Raw genomic sequence first — 22,092 nt, 5'->3', positions numbered from 1 at the left:
ACATTACATCTCCAGGACTTAATTTATCTTAAAACTGGAAGTTTGTAGCTTTTGTTTGCCTTCACCAAATTCTCTCCTCACCCCACCCCACACCCCACATCTGGCAACCACCAATCTGATCTGTTTCTATGAATTTGGGTTTCTTAAGATACCATATGTAAGTGAGATCACACAGTATTTGTCTTTTTCTGTCTGACTCATCTCACTTAGCATAACACCCTCAAGGTCCATCCATGTTGTTGCAAATGGTAGGATTTCCTTGCTTTTGTGTGGCTGAATAATAGTCCATTGTATATGTATATATGTATATACACACACACACACACACACCCCATATTTTCTTTATCCATTCGTCTGTTGATGGACACTTAGCTAGTTTCCATACTTTGGCTATTGTGAATGATGCTGCAATGAACATGGGAGTGCAGGTAGTCCTATTTTTAATTTTCTAAGGAAACTCTATACTATTTTCCATAGTGTCTGCACTAAATTACATTTCTGCTAATAGTGTTCTAGGATTTAGATTTGGATCATCTTAAAGGACAGAGGTTTAGAAGCATTTCATTGTTGTAGTGATCCAAACCCATGCCCCTCATTTCTTCATCAAAATCCCATTTGCTGCTCTTGCCTGTCAATGAATATTGATGGTGGGGATGGGAGGTATAGGTAAAGAGAAAGGGGTCTTCCTGAGGTGAATGGCATGTGGCGGAAGCAGCTGCTAAAATCCACATGCACCTTCTCGACATAAAGATCCCCCCCTGGATTTGGCCATAATGGACGATAGCTACTTTCAGCTGCAGGTGGTTCCACTGGAATCTGCTGGGTAAAGGATTCTGAAGAGTTCTGGGAGGGGGAATGTCATAAGGCCAGCTGGTCAGAGGAAAAGGATAATTGGGACAACAGTTGTCATTAAGAGAATTTCTCCCCAAAGCAGTGTTTTTATTCCACATTTGCCGATCATCGTAGTCAGAGAAGACTCCAGAAACAGGATGAAGCAGGTCCCCACTATTATAGATCCAACTACTGGACAGTTTGCATTTCTCATAGAGCTTAGTGGGGCCCAAGGTGGAAGTGGGGTCTGCCAAATCAGTGGTTCCCCCCAAACAATAAGTCTTGGAGAAGAATAAGCAATCATTCAGTGACTTCTGCTGGGGAGGCTTAGCTATTAAACGTCCACTGTAACTACCAGGCAGTTGGACGCCTTCCTGGAAAGACCAAGTTAAAGGTAAACTTCCCCAACTTTGAGTTTCACCTGAAAGTTTGTCTCTGGGATCCCCTTCAGCTTTAAGGAGACAGAGGAAGATGCTGTGTGTGCTTTCTTCATTGTTCTTCTTGCCTCGGCTTCCAATTTAGTTTCTGGTTTTGGATGATCGTGCTTTCCTTTTGACTGGAAGAATATGAAGCGTCCATCGTGCCTCCAGAAGTTGGTGACCGGGAAGCCCCCATGGCCTCGGCAAGGAATCAGCTTCAGAGGCCCATCACAATTAGGACAGCATTTCCTCTGCTGCTTCTGCCGGGCTTTGTCACAGATGGCAGGTCTCAGGTAAATCTTGCGGCCCTCCTCGGCGGAGCAGTCGCGGCTGCACACCACCACACCCAGGCAGGACTTCTTGAGGATGCGGGAGTTGTGGTTGTTGGTGTTGCGCATGGCCCAGCTGCTCAGATGCCGTTGTGCATTCCCGTCCTCAGAGCTGTAGATGTGCTTCTCATAAGAATCTGGCCATTCCTGGAACCAGTCGGTCTTTTTGACTTTCCACAGGTTTCCGTCTATTCAACCTCTGGCAGAAGTGGTGGAGAATTTTCCTTTCAAAGGTGTTTCATACAGTGGGATCAATCCACTCTTGAGTCGAGCAGCTTAGACCTGGAGACTGTTTTCTGATATTGTTGCAGGGTGGGTGGGTGGGTGGGAGTTCTTCAAGTATTTTCTAAATTACTTTCATTTTAGGGACGCTTGGGTGGCTCAGTGGTTCAGAGTCTGCCTTTGGCTCAAGGCGTGATCCTGGGGTCCTGGTATTGAGTCCCACATCAGGTTCCCCCGCATGGAGCCTGCTTCTCCCTCGGCCTTCTTTCTGTGTCTCTCATGAATAAATAAATAAAAATTTTGTCAGGTTTCAAGGTTTCCTTGATGAAGTTGTCCTTGAAGAGACTCGAGGTGAACTTGATGAGGCTTGCTCGGAGATTTGGGGCAAAGCAAAGTGCTGGAAAATAAAAAAAATTAAAAAAAAAAAAAAAGGAAGGGAGATGGAAAAAATAAAAAAGTGTTACTTAAATAATTTGGTCAGCTCACATTGCCTAGACCACAAGAGGCTGACGATCTCAGCGAACCTTTCTTTGTATTAGAAAAATTATTTAGAGCATGTGCTGTCTCTTGCCTTCAGGAGAACCAAAGGCTGTAGTCTAGATCAAGTTATCTTACCTGGAAGGCCTGTCTTGGGAGGTTTTTGATGACTGCTTCAATTTCCTCCCAGATGTTTGGCACATTCAGGTTTTCTATTTCTTCTTGTTCCAGTTTTGGTAGTTTGTGGTTTTCCAGAAATGCATCCATTTCTTCTAGATTGCCTAATTTATTGGCATATATCTGCTCATAAGTTTTTAAAATTGTTTGTATTTCCTTGTGTTGGTGGTGATCTCTCCTTTCTCATTCATGATTTTATTAATTTGAGTATTTTCTCTCCTTTTTAAGAAGGCTGACAAATGGTTTATCTTATTAATTCTTTCAAAGAACCAATTCCTGGTTTTGTTAATCTGTTCCACAGTTCTTCTGGTCTTGATTTCATTGAGTTCTGCTCGAATCTTTATTAACTCTCTTCTTCTGCTGGGTGTAGGATCTATTTGCTGTTTTTACTCCAGCTCCTTTAGGTGTAAGGTTAGCTTTGTATTTGAGTTCTTTCCAGTTTTTGGATGGATGCTTGTATTGTGATGTATTTCCCCCTCAGGACTGCTTTTGTTGTATCCCAAAGATTTTGAACGGTTGTATCTTCATTCTCATCAGTTTCCATGAATCTTTTTAGTTCTTCCCTAATTTCCTGGTTTACCCTTTTATCTTTTAGCAGGATGGTCCTTAAACTCCATGTGTTTGAAATCTTTCCAAACTTCTTCTTGTGAGTTAGTTGTAATTTCAAAGCATCTGGTCTTAAAATATGCAGGGGACAATCCCAGTCTTTCGGTATAGGTTAAGACCTGATTTGTGACCCAGTAGGTGGTCTATTCTGGAGAAAGTTCCATGTGCACTTGAGAAGAATGTGTATTCAGTTGCATTTGTAAAGTTCTGTAGGTATCTGTGAAATCCATCTGGTTCAGTGTATCATTTAAAGCTCTTGTTTCTTTGGAAATGTTGTGCTTAGAAGACCTGTCGATTGTGGAAAGTGCTACATTCAAGTCACCAAGTATAAGTGTATTATTATCTAAGTATATCTTAAATTTGGTTATTAATTGATTGATATACTTGGCAGCTCCCACATTCAGGGCTTAAATATTGATGATTTTTAGGTCCTTTTGTTGGATAGATCCTTTAAGTATGATATAGTGTCCCTCTTCATCTCTTACTACAGTCTTTGGGAGAAACTTTAGTTTATCTGATATGAGGATGGCTACCCCTGTTTTCTTTTGAGGACCATTTGAATGGTACATGGTTCTACAACTTTTTATTTTCAGGCTGTAGGTGTCCTTATGTCTAAGATGAGTCTCTTGTAGACCAGAAATAGATGGGTCTTGCTTTTTTATCCAGTCTGAAACCCTGTGCCTTTTGATGGAGTCATTAAGCCTATTGATGTTCAGAGTTACTATTGAAAGATTGAATTTAGTGTCATCATGATACCTATTCAGTCCCTGTTTTTGTGGATTGTTCCCTTGAACTTCCTCTTTCTATTACAGAATACCCCTTAGTATTTCTTGCAGAGCTGTCTTGATGGTCACATATTCTTTCAGTTTCTGCCTATCTTGGAAGCTCTTTGTCTCTCCTTCTATTCTGAATGAGAGCCTTGATGGGTATAGTATTCTTGGCTGCATGTTCTTCTCATTTAGGACCCTGAATATATCCTGCCAGCCCTTTCTGGCCTGCCAGGTCTCTGTGGAGAGGTCTGCTGTTAATCTAATATTTCTCCCCTAAAAGTTAGAGATTTCTTGTCTCTTGCTGCTTTAAGGATCTTCTCTTTATCTTTGGAATTTGCAAGTGTCACTATTAAATGTTGAGGTGTTGAGCAGTTTTTATTGATTTTAGGGGGGGATCTCTCTATTTCCTGGATCTGAATGCCTGTTTCCCTCCCCAAATTAGGGAAGTTCTCAGCTATGATTTGTTCAAATACATATTCTGGACCTCTGTCCCTTTCGGCGCCTTTGGGAACCGCAATTAAACATAGATTTTTCCTTCTGAGGCTGTCATTTATTTCCCTTAACCTATCCTTATGATCTTTTAATTGTTTTTCTCTTTTTTCCTGATTCCCTCCTTGCCATCAACTTGTCTTCTATGTCACTCACTCGTACTTCCACCTGGTTAACCCTCGTAGTTAGGACCTCTAGTTTGGATTGCATCTCATTTCATTGATTTTTAATTTCAGCCTGATTAGATCTAAATTCTGCAGTCTTGAAGTCTCTTGAATCCTTTATGCTTTTTTCTAGAGCCACCAGTAGCTTTATAATAGTGCTTCTAAATTGGCTTTCTGACACTGAATTATAATCCAAATTTTGTAACTCTGTGGGAGAGAGGACTGTTTCTGATTCTTTCTTTTGAGGTGAATTTTTCCTTCTAGTCATTTTGCTCAGTGCAGAGTGGCCAAAAACAAGTTGTACTGGGAAAAGGAGAAAAAGAAGAGAAAATATAAAAGAAAAAAAAAAAGAAAAGAAAAGAGAAAAGCAAAAAAGGGTGGGGGGAGCAAATAAAAAACAAAAAACAAGGGGGAGAATTGTCTGATTCTATATACTGTAAATCCCTTGACTTCCCCTGGAACTTTCCAGTGCTGCTTGGTCAATATCTTGTTTTTCCCCTGTCCTTCTAACTGGTCTTCTGGGGGGAGAGGCCTGCTGTGCTGATTCTCAGTTGTGAGCACTTGGGGGAGCTGCTCAGCCCCCTGCCTGGTGCAGGGCTAAGCGGGAGTTGTTTATCCTGTTTATCCTGTGAGGCCACTGTGAGGCTCAGTGGGGTTTATTTATCCTGTGAGGCCCCAGGAGGAACAGCAACAGCGGGCGGCCAGCTCTCCAGCCCTGGAGTCAGCTCCCGCAGTAACTACCGCATCTCGCAGGGGCCTGGATGCTCCTGGGGCGGGGGGCGATCTGCACAGCTCGGGGCGCCCAGCAGCAGGAGCGTCCTTGCTGTCCTGGGCCCTCCCCACCTCTGCCTGTCCCGGGGGGTGCACCGGATCCTGGGCTGTGTCCCGGCGCCCTGTGCTCCCGGGCCTGCGCTGCTGGATTCGCGCTCCCGGCCGCGCAGCCCACTCCTTGGAGCCTCCGCCCGAGCCGCCTCGAGCTGCTCCCGGTCCAGCCGTGCGCACGCTGCAGCCCTTTAGGGAGCTCGGCCGCGGGGTGTGGGGCTCTCCCTGGGGCACAGGTGCTCTTGTTAGTGCCCCCGGGAGCCTGAGGGAATTCCCGCCCCTCCTGGGATCCTGCTCTAACTCCCTAGACCACCTTTCCGCCCGGGAAGGTTGGTGCAGCTCCTCCTTCTCCGGGAAGGGGCTCTCCTGTCCTGGAGACACTCGCCCAGGCCTTAGCCCAGCTCCTCGTGGGGCCCCTCCCCCTTGGAGGCCTTTTGTTTCTTTATTCCACCCCCCCACCCCACCCCTGTCTTCCTACCTTGATAGAAGCGTGAACTCTTCTCTCTGTAGCATTCCAGCTGTTCTCTTTAAATCTCAGGCCGAATTCATAGGTTTTCAGGATGATTTGAAGGTTATATAGGTAATTTAGTGGGGACACGTGACTTGGGGACCCTACTCTTCCACCATCTTGCCCCCTCCCCCTCTCTTCTATTTGGTTTAATTAAAAAAAATAAATGAGGAAATTGGTCATGAGAAAATAAAGAGATTGAATATTTCTAAGTTATTTAAGCAGTTTATTTGTTTTTAAATACTTCTTGCAACTATGTTTGTACTTCACTTGCTTCTACTAATTTATAACCATTGATCATGATCTGAATTATCCATCATGATTTTGAACTATACAAATGGGCATAAAAAGACACATTTTGGGGGCCACTTTCTAACTACAATTTGGCATATATTGTTAATATTTTTAAGTTTTAAATGGTATTATTAAGAACACTGACTAGGGCCATTATTCTGGAATGTGATGGCATTATAGGAGGAGGAAATAAATAGTTATTATAGAAGAGTGATTTTGTTTTCTCATCAGCTATTAGATTAGTAAAATGTGATATTTGTTAATAAAATACACTCCTTACTGCAAGGCCAAGGAATACCCAGATTAACAGAATCCTAAAGATCCCTTACTCCTGTCTGTTACCTAGAATGTATAGCCTGAAGAGTTTCTTTGAAGACTTTATATGTCTACCTACTGGTGGGGAAGTGCTTAGGAACTTAAATAAATGTCCCTGTCTTGAATAATGAGTTTCAAGCAGCTTGAGTTCCTCATATCTCTCTTTCTCTACAATGTACATATTGACAAAGTCATAGTCACTTGAGATCCAGGATCATTAGGAGATTTTTAATATCTGCTATCATCAGAGGATAATAACTAGAAAAACAGCAAGATGTATCACACAAACATAAACACACACAAACACAGGATGCACTCACAGGAATATAGGGAAAAAATAAAACACAGCTTCACATTCTCTGTTTTTTAGAGAAGACAGAACATAAGAAAACCAATTATTAGACTTTAACTATCCTGAGATTGCAGTTGCTTTCTTTATCTACTGTTTTCTTCCTTACTCAGGTTTTAGCTATTCTGTGCCCCATGAAGCCCCATCACCAAGAACTATACCTCTGGGAAATGACAATTTTCCACAAGAGCAATTTTTATGTCCAAAAGACGAGGGGAATATGAGAAGAATGGCTGTTGCTGTTAAAGTATGTCCTCAGGATTATAAACTGCATTATGCAGTCATGAACTTCAGTATTAATGTCATTTAACCTTTGGCAATATTAGTCTAGAGAGGATCTTGTGAAGGATGGTACATTAACTTTTAGAAGTGATGGGCTGTGATATTCCTGCTGTGATACTGAATGGCAAAGGCTGAACTTCAGCACAGCCTTCTAAAGACATAAGATATTTTCTCTCCACAGGGCAAAGCTTACATATAAGAGGGCAGAGCTGTGAATTCAGATAGTTCGACCTGTCTTTTGAACAGTAGGACATAATGGTGCCATTTTAAAATGGATTCTATAAAATATCACACTTTCCTGGTTACTGGCCACCATATTTTTAACTCTTTCATCAATCAATTTTTTATGAACCTGAGAACCCACAGTGTTTATATAAAATAAATATTATTACTGCAAAATTCCAGACATTTCCAAACTATTTAGAAAAAAAAAAAAACACTAAACAAACAGTTGGAACATAATGAGATTAAGGCTTTAGTAGCAGTTTATACAAATTACTGAGAGAATACAAAAAGTAATAATGTGGTTGGACCAAGGGGTGAAGAAAGCATTTTTTCTAGGGAGATTAATGACCAAACTGACTGGTAAGGCAAAGAACAAGGCAATGAATATGGACCCAGAGTCAGATCAAAATTAAATTACTGCTCTTCTATTTTCTGAATGACTTTTGACCTATTATTTAACCTCATGGAATTTCAGTCAACTCAGACTTCTAACAAATACTCAATTTCTTCGTTTTTATGTTCTGGCAGCAACTTAAAACAGAAATTCAATGTAATTCCAAGAACTATAAAGTATGTATACTAAAATTTCTCTGCATATAATCTTTTTGTTTACATGACCTATAACTTAGGGCAGACTGTCAGCGCCTCACATCTGAGTTAGCACAGATTTCTAACCAGGCAGTTTGATAAAAGCCCTCCTTCTGCCATGTAACATTCTCCACCACGTCTTTCACATGATTTTTCTGAGAAATCTAATTATATAAATTTTGCATAGAAACTATGAATGACTACTAGGTTTTTTTTTCATGATTAAGTCAATACTAACAGCAAACACAACCATTCCTACTTGATCCTAGTTTTACTTTTTCTCTCTTTTTAAAAGATTTAATAGTTATTATGGTTTAGTTTACTTTATATTTGTATATCTGCCTTATTAATTATACGTTAGTCTTTTATTTTTGAAGGCATAATTAATAAATAAAACACGGCATATATATAAAATATACAATTTAATGAATTTGGACATATGCATACACTTGTGGTAACCATCACCACCCTCTTCAAAGTAATAAACATATCCATCATCTCCAAAAGTTGCCGTGTGTCACTTTGCCTCCTCCTTTCAACCACTTCTTTAAACCATCTGCTACAAACATTCCTCACTGTACCAGCCATAATAATAAATTATACTACCATTTGTTGTTTTCTCTATGTCAAGCACTCTACTAAATATTTTACCAATTTTTCATCCTTAAAAGGAGTTTTAGGTTAGTGAATATATTTATTCTAATTCCATTGATGAAACCAAAGTGTATCCTTAGCTGTATATCACAGTAAATACACTGATTTGAGGTCCTTTGAATGTTCTTATTTCCACATCCATATAAATTTCATATGCTCTTCTTGATAAGTATTTACTTAATTCTACAAATATAAAAACTTCATAATTGGGCTCAAGTGCCTTCTCTCCCAAAGAGGTTTTCTTTATTCCCTGATTGTGTCCACATTGAGATCTATGCAGATATCTATTGCAGGCTCCTTCATCAGCATGTAATTATCCTGAGGGTAGGGGTGCTAAAGCTTTATCTCTTTATTACATGGTAAAATATCTCTAAATATTTGTTGAATTAATTTAGTAAACGATTATAAAACTTTTATAGAATCATGTTAATTTGTCTGTCCCACATACTTCTTTACCATCTTCTCATGTGTTCTCCAACACCCTATTCAGTCCCTTTTCCATACATATGACTAGATGATCCTTATAAATATAAGTCAAATTAAATTTATATTTTTATCTTGCTCAAAAATTTGCTATGGTTTACTGTTACATTTATAAAAAAAATCTACTAGGTCCTTCAAGAGTTAAAACATGCAGCCTCTACCACTCCCTGACCTTACTCTTCCCAACTTTTACTCACCTATGTTGAAGACATTCCATTATCCTCAAGACATCCTATGCTCTCTCTGTTCTCTGAACGTGCCAAAGTTATCGTCTTTCTGACAACTGCAAAATAAGTTGTAATGTGAGTGTGAGATTATCCTTGAAGAATAACTGGAACAGGACAAGTGAGGATAACACACATGGAACATATTAAAAATGTGCAAATATAATGGTTAGAATTTAATCACCTATTGATACGGAGAAGGGAGTATTAATATCAATGATTTGTTTGTCTTGAATGACTAAATTAATAGCATTAATACTGAGTCTTACAGAATTTCAAGAAAAGAAGCATATGTAAGGGCTAGAGTTTCAGGGAGGATACTATTTTAGAACTATTGTGTTCCAAGTGTCTATGAAGCATCCTATTAAAGATAGACAATCTGGACTTGGCTACAGTTTCCTGGAACGAAGAAGATATAGTAAAAGGGAAATGTATCTGAAGCATTTGAAATGGGTGTGATTATCCAAAATATTTTTAAAATAAGAATGAAGTTAACAGTAGACATGGGAGAAGTAATAGGAACAACAGAATGAGTGAGAGGTCCCTTTTGAGATATCTGCTGCAATGGTGATCATTCACTCCAAAAGGCAAGTACAAGCAGTGTTCAGAATGGGTGAGAGATAGAGATCAGGACAGATGCTGCCTATGAATGCACACTACTGCTCCTTTGTGCCCAACTCTATGATTTTAAGTCTCAAAGAACAAAGGATCCTGGAATACAGGCAGGATATGGGAGAGCCACTTCTCTCCATCTACTATGCAGGAGCCCTGTCTCCTTTCTCAATGTAATTTCACAAACACTTGAAAATTTTCCACATGCCAACCACAGCACTACATAGTCATCTTTTGCCTTTGTGTAGGCATAGCTCTTATGGCTCCAATGTTCTTTCTCTGTGATAGTTGATTTTTACCATGTATTTTCCAAGTGCCATTGAACTCAAAGATATTTTGGCCCCGGGCAAATGTGTATAATATTGGGCATCTGCATATGGCCTCTCTTGAGGAAGCCACAGTTTGTAAAATGTTACCAATGAATTTTACTGTATTATTGTACAATTAGGGATGGGGATGACAGGATATATACAATATATATACAATCATGTGTGGGGTTTTTTTTTTTTTTTGGCAAAGGATAAATTTAAAAGAGGTTAACAATTACTAGTACTATAAAATGCACAGGAAGCTCTAGCTTTGTGAGGTTTAAAAAATAAAAAATAAAGATCATCTTGAGAAGAAATATATTCTTTTACTTCTGTGTGTTCAAATGTAATCCTCACTGCTTATGAACAACTTTTGCCAAAAAATAAAAAAATAAAATATCCATTGTCATTCCTAGCAATTGTACAAATATGGTTTTAAGGTTTCTAAATTCAAGTTGAAAAAAATGAAAAATACTTTTATTAAAGATGACAAAAATATTTTCAAGTAATTATTTGAAATAAAAGTAGAAATATGTATTATCTGGACAGCATCTGTAGTCCATTACAGAAGTGAAAGCCCAACTTGCTAAACTGCCTTGAATTATTTGAGAGGTTAACATTATTAACTAATTAATATTAACACTATCATTGGGACCAAAGCTGATGTGTAATAGCTTAACTTGTGACTAACTGGTTCTATACCTTGAGAATAGTTGAACATTTAAAGGGACCAACCAATGCTTTCAGTAGGTAGTGTTTTTAAAGAGTTTCCTGGGACTCAGGGTTCTAAGGGTACAGGAATGTCCTGTCACTAATCCTTTGAATGCCACAGAAGATGAAAAGCCAATGTTGACAATACAGACATCATTTAATTTTAAGTCATGCCTTCTTTAACAGATATTATATCTGATCTGTAATGAACCCAGCATTTTAGACTGAGTGGAATTGGACCTAGAGACGAAATTTCAAGCAAATATTTTGGATCATTTGCAGAAGTACATAGGAAGTTCTGAAGTATATCCTCACTAATCACTTGATATAATACCTGGAATAGTGAAAAATGCGATTTATAGAAGTGAAGTGAAGTTATGTTAGAGCACTCCCAAATAAATGATATAAACCTTCAAGAAAAAAAATAAGTAAGGATAATGATAATACATTTTCAGTTTAAGCACTTCATTTTATGACACAACGAAAACTTATTAAATTTCAATGGAAACACCTTAAAAAGTTCCTATGTCCTTTTCCTTGTTATATTGAAAATATGAATTCAGACACAAATGTTCAAAAACTAGGTGTACAAAAAATTTTTCATGGCAGTGAATGATTCACTAATTGGTTTTCTGTTAGAAACAACATGAAAATCAGTTTAAGGTTCTTTTCCATAAGAAAATTTGATTCGTTCTTCTCCAATAATTGGAGAAGAACGAATCAAATAAAAATTTAAAAGCTGGAAAAAATCCTTCAAGACCTAAAGGAGACAGGGCAATAACATCAACTGCAACTGAAAAATAAAAGTGTCAGGTTGAGAATAGACTGTAAGAAAAAAAGCATTATTCTTTGTAATGGAGATCAGCATTTCCTAAATCTAGATTCAACCCATATGAAATGCTCTGACAAAAAAGAGCAGTAAGGGGTTAGTTTAATATAACCAAATAGTTTTAATAGTAAGAAGAATAACTGTACTAATTTCCTGGACTATCAGTGACAGTGATCACTGAGTTAAGAAATCAGCTTTATTTTTTTAAATTGTGAATTTCTAAGCTTATTTGACCACAGATCTCTCTTTTGTTCATATAACAACTGGTATTACCACCCTAAAATTGTATTTGGCAGACATATGTGAGAAACATTAGGCTGCCACATTCAGAAATCATTGAATTCACGATGAAATTTGCTAATGGATTTCCATTTGGATAGAAGTATATTTCTAGCTTTTTGGACTTATTTCATCAACTCTCTCTGTGTCTTCACTTCATTACCTCCTGTGTCTATGCTTCCCTTTGTGTTCTCAGTATTATCATCTAAGCCTAGACTTGTATTTCCACAAATACAGAATTTTAGTAGGAGCTTAAATGGTCCGAGGTCCCCAAATTATTTCCTTCTCCATCTGTCTTAACCAAAGCTGAAATAGTTACACACACACACACACACACACACACACAATCTTCATGGCAAACTCTTGCTCAAAAGACACCAATAGGTAACTATTAGTAACATGGTCAAACTTGATCAGTTTCCATTTCAACCTCATCTCCCCATTTGTGCCCAAATAGATAGTGTTAGGAAGCCACAGCAGTCTGCTCCTTACACTATGAATATGTCATAGTTAGTCTTCCTGGGAAGTTTTGATATACGCTTCCTGTCTTGTAATACTCTTTCAGATCTTGGGGTCCTACTTGCTGAGCTTTTTTTCAAATCTAATTCTGACTCATAACAATGACTTCCTTCTTTGAATCCATCATACTTCTCTCTATGCCAGCTGTGCAGCATTTAAATAGGCTTTGCCTTGCTCTATGTAATTGATTCTTTACAGTATTTCTTGAATTTTAAAGCACTATCTTTCACTAAATCTATTTCCTGGATTTTACCAATCCAGAGTTTACTTCTTTGTATTTATTCACTAAACAAACATTATTGAGGACATAATATATTCTAAAAGTCTGCCAAAAGTCCCCTGAAAATTCACACATAAAACCACCTTTTTCCTACTTTCTGAGAGCTCCCAGTCAAGTAGTGAAGATATAAAAAACCAGATAATTATATTACATTGTATTCCCTTGTCACAGAGCCACACATAGATGAGGCAATCTATGACTTTATACAGAGAGTGACAAAAATGTATTAAGAAGCCCTTATTTTCAGGCACTGTATAAGGCATTTATAGATAAATAAAGTGATATGCTCAATTAATAAGCATAGTGCCAAGAACATAATAAACACTTCTAAAAGATCTATTTTAATTTACATTTTAGTTAACATTAATGCTACTTTAGTTATTTCATTCAGCATACCTGTAAGATAGTAGGTGCTTGCATCTTTTAAGGTAAGGAAATTTGGCACAGATCTATTTAAATAAAATTACTTAGCCTAGGATCATCCAGCTAGCATTTAACAGATGTAGAATTTAAACTCATCAGCTTAATTTTAGAATCTGTATTTTTTTCCTGTAAGTACTTTGACAATTGACATTTCCCTCAGTGCCATTCTTAATGTGTTTGAGTAAACACCATCTAATGTTCATATGAGGTAAACTTCTTATAATTTTCTCAGTCTCTCATTTCTTTTTTCATGCTCTAAAAGAAATGTTTCAACCAAGAGGCAGAGAATGAAAATATTGGTATTAGAGTATGGCTACCTTTTTTTCCCGCTTAGAATTTAACCTAACTATAGGGTTCAATCATATAGAGATCCATTTAGTTTGCTCTGAAAATAGTAGGTATCATTTGAGGAAATTTAACAGAGAGGTAAAAGACAAGATTGATTTGAACAGTAAGAGTATCATCCACCTACAACATTTTAAATCAAAACCGTTTATTTGAAACTGGTAGTTTGGCTTTTTAAATGCTGAGATGATCAGCTAATTTTCTTCACATTTTAGAGAATATGTGGATCAACATGACAACTAAGGAGATTCCTTGTCCACTTTTTAATAGTGCAACATTCAGAGTCTCTCCAATTAGACCTAAAATGGCAAAAAGCTTTTGCATCCCACATCCTAGCCAATCATTAGTTCCTTAAAGATTCAGTATAATCCTTCATCAATCACAAAATAAGTAAAATGTGTTTATTAGAGCCACCCAAAAGTGGGTATATATGTCTTTTTATAATTAATATTATCAAATATATATAATTATTATTTTTAAAAGATTAATTTATTTATTTAAGAGAGAGAGTGAGTAAGAGAGAGCAAGCATGAGTAAAGGAGAGCAGAGGGAGAGGGAGAAGCAGACTCCCCACCAAGCAGGGAGCCCAAAGTGGGGCTCCATCTAGGGATTCCAGGATCATGACCCAAGCCGAAGGCAGACACTTATCTCAGGTGCCCTTATTAATAACATTACCAACGATGTGCTTCATGCCATGCCATGCATTAAACTATATTAATAAGCACTACAAACATGGTCTCAATTTTATTAACTCTATGAGGTAGCGATTGTTATTTTTTGTCATTTTATACATACAGAAATTGAGTCTTCATTTAAGATACTTAACCTAATAAGGGCAGAACCTCTTTATGGGCCATGTGTGTTGATACCAGAACCTGAACTTTTATTTATTTATTTATTTTAGATTTTTATTTATTTATTCATGAAAGACAGAGAGAGAGAGCGAGAGAGGCAGAGACACAGGCAGAAGGAGAAGCAGGCTCCATGCAGGGAGCCCCACATGGGACTCAATCCCAGGTCTACAGGATCAGGCCCTGGGGTGAAGACTGTGCTAAACTGCTGAGCCACCCGGGTTGCCAGAACCTGAACTTTTAACCAGTTGTACATACTACTTACATAGTTGAGAATGTAGGCAGAAAGAATACATAAAAGAGGTTGTTGAAGAAGAAAAACACCTTTTGAAAATGTAGTCTCAGCTAAAGTTTTAGTTCTTACTTATTCCATTATGTTTCTGAGTTACTCAACTGAAATCATCCAGGTAAGCTCGGCTTGCTTTCAGATCCACACTTCTCTTCAGAGCACTGATATACCAGTGAGTGCTAGAGAGCTTTTCCCTAGCTATCTGATCTTTAGGATTTCAGAATCTCTGGTGTGGAGTCAGCTGTAGTTTCATTAGAAATATGGGAAATTTAAGATTTGTTTTTTATCAAATCGGATCAAAGGTATTGAGAAGCATGTCATGTTATTATGTCTGCCTTATAAGATTTGAGTCATAGTATCCAGCAGGAAAAAAAGTACATTCATTCTCTAGCAAGATCTTTTGGGCTTTACACCACACAAATCCAAAACAAACTAAGAAATAAAGTTCTGACTTTTTTTTTTTATCCACCATTATGAGACTTAAACCTTTATCTTTAGAGAAAAGTACCAATATATATTTTTCACTTCTGATGCTTACTCAAGATAGAGGTATGTGCCCAGGCTTTCCTCACAGCCAATCTTTAGCTCAAAATAGCTCTAAAGCAAAATGAGTTTCACATGGCACACTGAAAGAGTATAGTATTAATATTATTGGAAGTTTAAAATAGGCAAATGACATCTGATTTTTATGTATGAAAAATGAATAGTTACTTTTTCTAAACCACTCAATCTACAAGACTCTGATTTCTGTTAGCCCTATCCCCAACTAAAATATTAAACAATGGAACATGCTGTTCCCAGTGTTTTTATCCTAGTAAGAATTTAAAAAGCACTACCCTTAAATTCCACTCTTATGAAAAATAAGTCTGGAAAACTTGGTTTGCTGAAAAAATATGAATGCATACATTTTCATAGTTTCATGGTTATAAATTCTTTTTATCCCTTTTATATCATTTACTTCTCACAAAGGCTTGTGAGTCAGACAAACATGGATCAGAACCATTTTATAGTCATTACTTAGGCTCAGAGAAGCTAAGGGACTTCCCTAGTAAACATAGGTTATAAAAGCAAAGACTAGAATCTACCCTAGGTCTTCTCAGTGCACTTGTTCATCTATTATTCAATTTTACTCTTCAAAAGAGTAAATTTTTTGTGTAATGAATCTGTAATACTTACATAATTTGAAATATCAAAATGTTTATTTTAAGCCAAAACTACCTCATAACTTTTTGCATACAATCTATACAGAGTCAAAGGAGTAATTTTTTGTAGCTCTTTTTAAATTTGAGAAAAATAAGGTCTAGGGACATCTGGGTGACTCAGTGGTTGAGCATCTTCCTTCAGCTCAGGGCATGATCCTGGGGTCCTGGGATTGAGTCCTAGATTGGGCTCTTGCAAGGAGCCTGTTTCTTCCTCTTCCTATGTGTCTGCCTCTCTGTGTCTGTCATGAATAAATAAATAAAATCTTAAAAAAAAAGAAGGTCTATTTATTTATTTTTCATTATTATTATTTTTTAAAGATTTTAATTTATTTATTCATGAAATACAGAGAGAGGGAGAGAGAGAAAGAGAGAGAAGCAGAGACAGAGGCAGAGGGAGAAGCAGGCTCCAGCAGGCGGCCCGATATGGGACTCGACCCCGGGTCTCCAGGATCACGCCCTGGGCAGAAGGCAGGCGCTAAACCACTGAGCCACCCAGGGATCCCAAGAAGGTCTATTTAATATCATAGGGAGAGATAGAATTGGCTGGTTAATTTTTCTATGATGTGGTCACGAACCATGGTTTATTTATTTAAAAAATCATCTACTTATGTTCTACTCAGGAGAAATACATAGCTATTTTGAAGCTTCAGATCCATAATAAATGTACATATTCTTTTTTTTAAAGATTTTATTTATTTATTTGAGAGAGAGAAAGAGAGCGTGTGCACAGTAAGGGGAGAGGCAGAGGGAGAGAGAGAAGCAGGCTCCCCACTCAGCAGGGAGCCTGATGCAGGGCTGGATCCCAGGCCCCAGAGATCCTGACCTGAGCCCAAGGCAGGCACTTAAACAACTGAGCCAGGCATCCCTATACATTTTCTGTATGCTAATTTTGCCACAGTACCAGTTGTACCAGTACAACTCTTATATTTTTTTAGTTTTAGAATTTTCTTATTACTAATGATACTGATTATTTTTCACATATGGTTTATACAGAGTATTAGAAGTTTAAAGTAAAATAAAAATTAACCTATCATAATGGTTGTGTTATTTTTAAAATAAAGAGGATATGAGTAAAATAGTCATCCATGTAGGTTGCATTATTTTTTGAGTAATGATGGCTTCCTTGGTTATTTAACTCATATTTTCACTTCAAAATTATTTGGGACCATTGCCATATTCCTAAATAGACTGTATTTTGCAAAATCCATAAATCCATTGACTTGTTAGCAGAGTTTTGAGAGCAATATTGCTATATAAATATGTCTTTAAAATACCTATGAATTAAGATATAAAAATATGCATGACATTAACATGATCTTATCTTTGCAGACCTCTTACATATTTTTCTCTTCTATCCACCTCAAAATGTCACATGATTGCTTTTCAATAAAACTATATATATGATTTTTTCTACTTTCTATTAATTCCTTTTTTTTCCATTTAGTCTCCTATCTTACATAATTCTGACTCTCCATCTTCTACAGTTATCCTTGTATCATATATCCAAAAGCAGGTTATTGGGGTGCCTGGGTGGCTCAGATGGTTAAGTGTCTGACTGTTGGTTTCAGCTCAGGTCATGGCCTTCTTTTCTCTCTCTCTCAAATAAATGAAGTAAAACCTTTAAAAAATGGAATCATAAAAACAAAACAAAACAAAAGCAAGTTATTTATCTGAGAATTAACCATTTAAACTCATTTGCTACACTCTTAAGTTGCAATTCTTCCAAAACTATCTTATCTCTATAATCCTCTTTACAGTGCCAACAGGATGCCAAACAACTGAGATCTGTCTCTTGAGAAAACAAAATATTGAGTAAATCTATAAATGTAGGAACTGAAAAATAAATCTTATTCAACTTAGAGGACTTGATATACAAATTTTAGTGAAAGTACAATTCTCCCCCCAAATCTGATCAGTCTTCTCCTTGAATGTTCTTCAACTCCTTTACTTGTGTGGACTTGCTATTTTCTTAAGAAAGTATAAATATCACTGGGGACACATGAAAAAATTGTATGTAAATTATAATAGTAAAGTTTTAAAAATCAGGAACAATTTAGGTTTGTAATCCCAGTGTTAGACACAATGATATGGGGAAAAGGAAATTAATGTTTTATTCCCATATAATTTCCCCCTAACCTTTCATCATTAAAGCCCTTTGAACTAAATGTAGTGGACTAACTAAAGAAGCTGTATGGCTGTGAATTCTTCTAAGCTAGTGAAGAAAAATAGAGAAAAAAAGCCTGTGCCTATCTTTATGGAGTCATAACCATAGAGCTGAGTAATGGATATAGCATATGATTTTGGCACTCAGAAGATCTGCTCTTGAGTTCCACCTCTGACACTTTAGTCCCATATGGCCTTCAATAAGCCCTTACCATTCCCAACCTAAACTGACAGAGTTTAGGGACACATGGGTGACTCGCTTGATTAAGCTTCTGTGTCTTGATTTTGGCTTAGGTCATGATCTCAGGGTCCTGAGATTGAGCCCTGTGTCAAGCTCTACTTCAGGCTCCACACTCAATGAGGAGTCTGCTTGAGGTTTCTCTTTCCCTTCCCTCCTCCTATCCCCCAACTTTCCCTCTCTCTCTTTCTCTCTCTCTCTCTCAAAAATGAATAAACAAATCATAAAAATACAAAATAAAATTATTGTCTAATATCAAGATTAGATAATATAACATTTTTAAAACATGTAGTTCTCTAACACACAGCAGGTATTCATGACAGTATTTTATTTGCTTTGGGATCAGAAAGACCTGAGTCCAAATTTTTGCTGTTACATATTAGCTCAATAAAAGTTGATATAAACTATGTTAGCCATGGTTTCATCTGTAAATTGGAAGTAGCAGTAGTTCCTAATTCAACCAAATTCCTGTGCTGGGTGGCGCAGCGGTTTGGCGCCTGCCTTTGGCCCAGGGCGCGATCCTGGAGACCCGAGATCGAATCCCACATCGGGCTCCCGGTGCATGGAGCCTGCTTCTCCCTCTGCCTATGTCTCTGCCTCTCTCTCTCTCTGTGACTATCATAAATAAATAAAAATTAAAAAAATTTTTAAAAAAAATTACTTGTTATAATCCAACCATCTTAATGGTAAAGGGGGAATTATGATCCAAAAAGGTTGACTAGTATCAGTGAGTTGAGAATCCATTCTTTAGAAAGGCTCCACTGGAATAAGTGCTATCCACTTAATTTTTTCCTATAAAATAATAACTGAACTATTTTGTACTTTCTGCATTTTAATGAGATCCCTAACAAGTAATTTTTAAGAGAAGTTGTCTAAAATACACCACTAGGACAAAGCCTATTATATCTCATAATATAGAGATACAACATCTCGTAATATAGATATAATAGGCTTTGAAAGGAAGGCGGAGCGTATTAATATTTACTTAGCAGAATAAAAAAACTTGAGTGGCTTTTTTATATAAATGGGGATCCCTGGGTGGCGCAGCGGTTTGGCGCCTGCCTTTGGCCCAGGGCGCGATCCTGGAGACCCGGGATCGAATCCCACGTCGGGCTCCCGGTGCATGGAGCCTGCTTCTCCCTCTGCCTGTGTCTCTGCCTCTCTCTCTCTCTATGTGTGACTATCATAAGTAAATTAAAAAATTTTTAAAAATCATAAGTATCGAGCAGAATTTTTAAATACATTGAAGATAAAATAATTTTGAGGAAGAGGAGAGACAAATTTGAAGAGACAATTATGAGTCTAGATAAGCAATCCTGACTGATCACCTTATATTGTGTGGTACTGGAAATAGAGATATGGAGATGCATATCAATAATGTAGAGGGATTAGAACCAATAAAACTTACTATAAAAATAAAAGTATAATTCACAAGGGACAAAAAATACCTAATGAATTTCCAGATTCTTGCTTTTGGGGAGTGGAGTGGGGTAGGAAAAAATGAAGTAGTATAATGGGCAATGAATAACAATAAGAAAAAAGTATTTCAAAAGTAAAATAAAATTTTAGTTCAAGTCTTTGAGTTTTTAAGTGTTTAATTTTGGTTCAACTTGCAGGACATAGAACTTATGATAGATCTCAAGACTTGAAACATAATTTTGGATGTTGTCTGTATAAGAGGTGGTATAAGAGTCTTTTAACCACTGGTGAGAAAATTTTAAATTAAGATAGAGAAGTTTAAATAAGAGCAAAAGATTTTAGAACTACTTCCCAAATCTACATTGCTCATAAATTTTCAGGAATCACTTAGTGCAAAGTTAGCACTGTCAAATAAAACAACAGATATCATTATGAAAGAACTTCTCTCTAGTTTAAATATTATTAAAAATCAATACACAACTGGAAAGTATGGCTTAGGTATCTGTAAAAAAATAAGTCAGCAGGCTTGTCTTAAAAGATAAGTTTGATGAACATTTGACATTGGCATATGAATAACTTTCAATGCAATCTATATTGCAAAATACCCAACTATTTCTCATATGGTGTGTGTACTTATTTCTCACATCTGGCCTATTTGTGTTTTCCTCTGAGAATCTGTGCAGTATAAATAGACACAACAGATACAATAAAGTACGATAGGGAATACTTAACAGCTCTAAGCATATGGGATTACAAAAAGCTATGTCAAGGGTAACAGGAACAAAAGCTATACCACATGTTACTTGGTCTTTTAAATTAATCTTTATGATGAACCGTTCTATAGGAAAGTTATTTTCTTCAAGATCATCCCTGGCTCTGATGAAACAAGAGGATAGACAATTAGAATTCCAAAAATTACGGGGTTCATCTTACCGAAACAGGTAATAGATATTTGTCAGTGGTCTACTATGCATGGAAAACTATTCAAGACTCTGTAGTCTTTTTTTTTTTTTTTTAAGATTTTATTTATTTATTCATGAGAGACACACACAGACAGAGAGAGAGAGAGGCAAAGACACAGACAGAGGGAGAAGCAGACTCCATGCAGGGAGCCCAATGTGGGACTCAGTCCTGGGACTCCAGGATCATGCTCTGGCCTAAACACAAGTGCTAAAATGCTGAACCACTCAGGGATCCCCAAGACTCTGTAGACTTAACGTTGAGCAAGATGTAATTGATCCCAATTCTTAAGATGCTTGCTTTGGGAGAACAAATAAGTGCTCACATAAAAAGAAATACAATTATTAGAAATTATTTTCTAAAGAAAACAAACTGCTATGGACTTAACGTGTCTTACAGTTTTTGGATGATATTTAAACTAAGAATTAAGATTAAATCTTGTAATCAATAAAGGAGTTTTAAATCTGAAGAATGAATTTTTGAGAGAACATGTACAATGGCATATTTGAAGACCACAGGTAGGACAATATATTAGAGCTGAATGAGTGAGAAGAAAAAAAGGTTAAAAGGGCCAGGGGGAGAGCTAGGAGAGAAAAGCATGAGAAAAATCTCTCAGAACTATGGTAACAAGATTGAATTTTGTGATAAGCACAATGGGAATTCACTGGTTGATTGTAAATGGACATGCCATGATATCATTTATGCTTTTAAGACACAAATCTGGGATTTCCTCTTACACCTATTATGTAGAAAGCTAGGCAGTGCATTGCTCCTGAAAAAACAAAACAAAACAAAACAAAAAGATGATTTACAAATTAGAATTTTCTAGAGCTCATCACAGAGTTTAGAACACTGGCTACTCAATTAGTATGAAGCCCAAGGGCAATGTGATGGTTAATTTTATGTGTCCATTTGGCCAGGACACAAAGCATCCCAATCTTTGTCCAAACATTATTTTTGGGTGTGTCTGAGAGTATCTTCCTGGATGAGATTAGCATTTGAATCTGCAGGCTGAGTAAAGCAGATTGTCCTTCCTAAAGTGGGTGCGCATCATCTAATCTGTTGAGGGTGGAATAAACACAAAGAGTAAAGAAGTATTTGTTCTCTGACTGGATGAGCTAAGGCATTGGTCTTCTGCATTTAGACTGACATTTACGCCATCATCTCTCTTGGCTCGCAGGCCTCTGGGATTGAACTCAAACTACCCAGCAGGTTTCCTGAACCTCCAGCTTTCAGATGGCAGTTCATGAGATGTCTCAGCCTTTATAATTCATGAGGCAATTCCCTATATATTGAATGACATATCAAAAAATATATATCAAACTATATGACTATAACTGAATGTAAGTATAACTGAATAGATGTATGAACCAACAGAACTTTTGTAGATTTTAGAAAGCAAGGGAAACTGCACTATAATAAGGTAGTATATAATA

At 37.1% G+C, this 22,092-nt stretch overlaps 1 pseudogene; it reads right to left on the bottom strand.

The window, feature by feature from the left end:
- Positions 1 to 530: 530 nt before the first annotated feature.
- LOC112927594 (chorion-specific transcription factor GCMa pseudogene) lies at positions 531 to 21,817 on the bottom strand (annotated as a pseudogene).
- Between the last annotated feature and the right edge of the window lie 275 nt (positions 21,818 to 22,092).

The sequence above is a fragment of the Vulpes vulpes genome, chromosome 12, assembly GCF_048418805.1.
Source record: "Vulpes vulpes isolate BD-2025 chromosome 12, VulVul3, whole genome shotgun sequence".
In the NCBI taxonomy this organism is placed as follows: Eukaryota; Metazoa; Chordata; class Mammalia; order Carnivora; family Canidae; genus Vulpes; species Vulpes vulpes.
The sequence above is the reverse complement of the archived record's forward strand: the minus strand, read 5'-3'. Positions and strand labels throughout refer to the sequence as shown.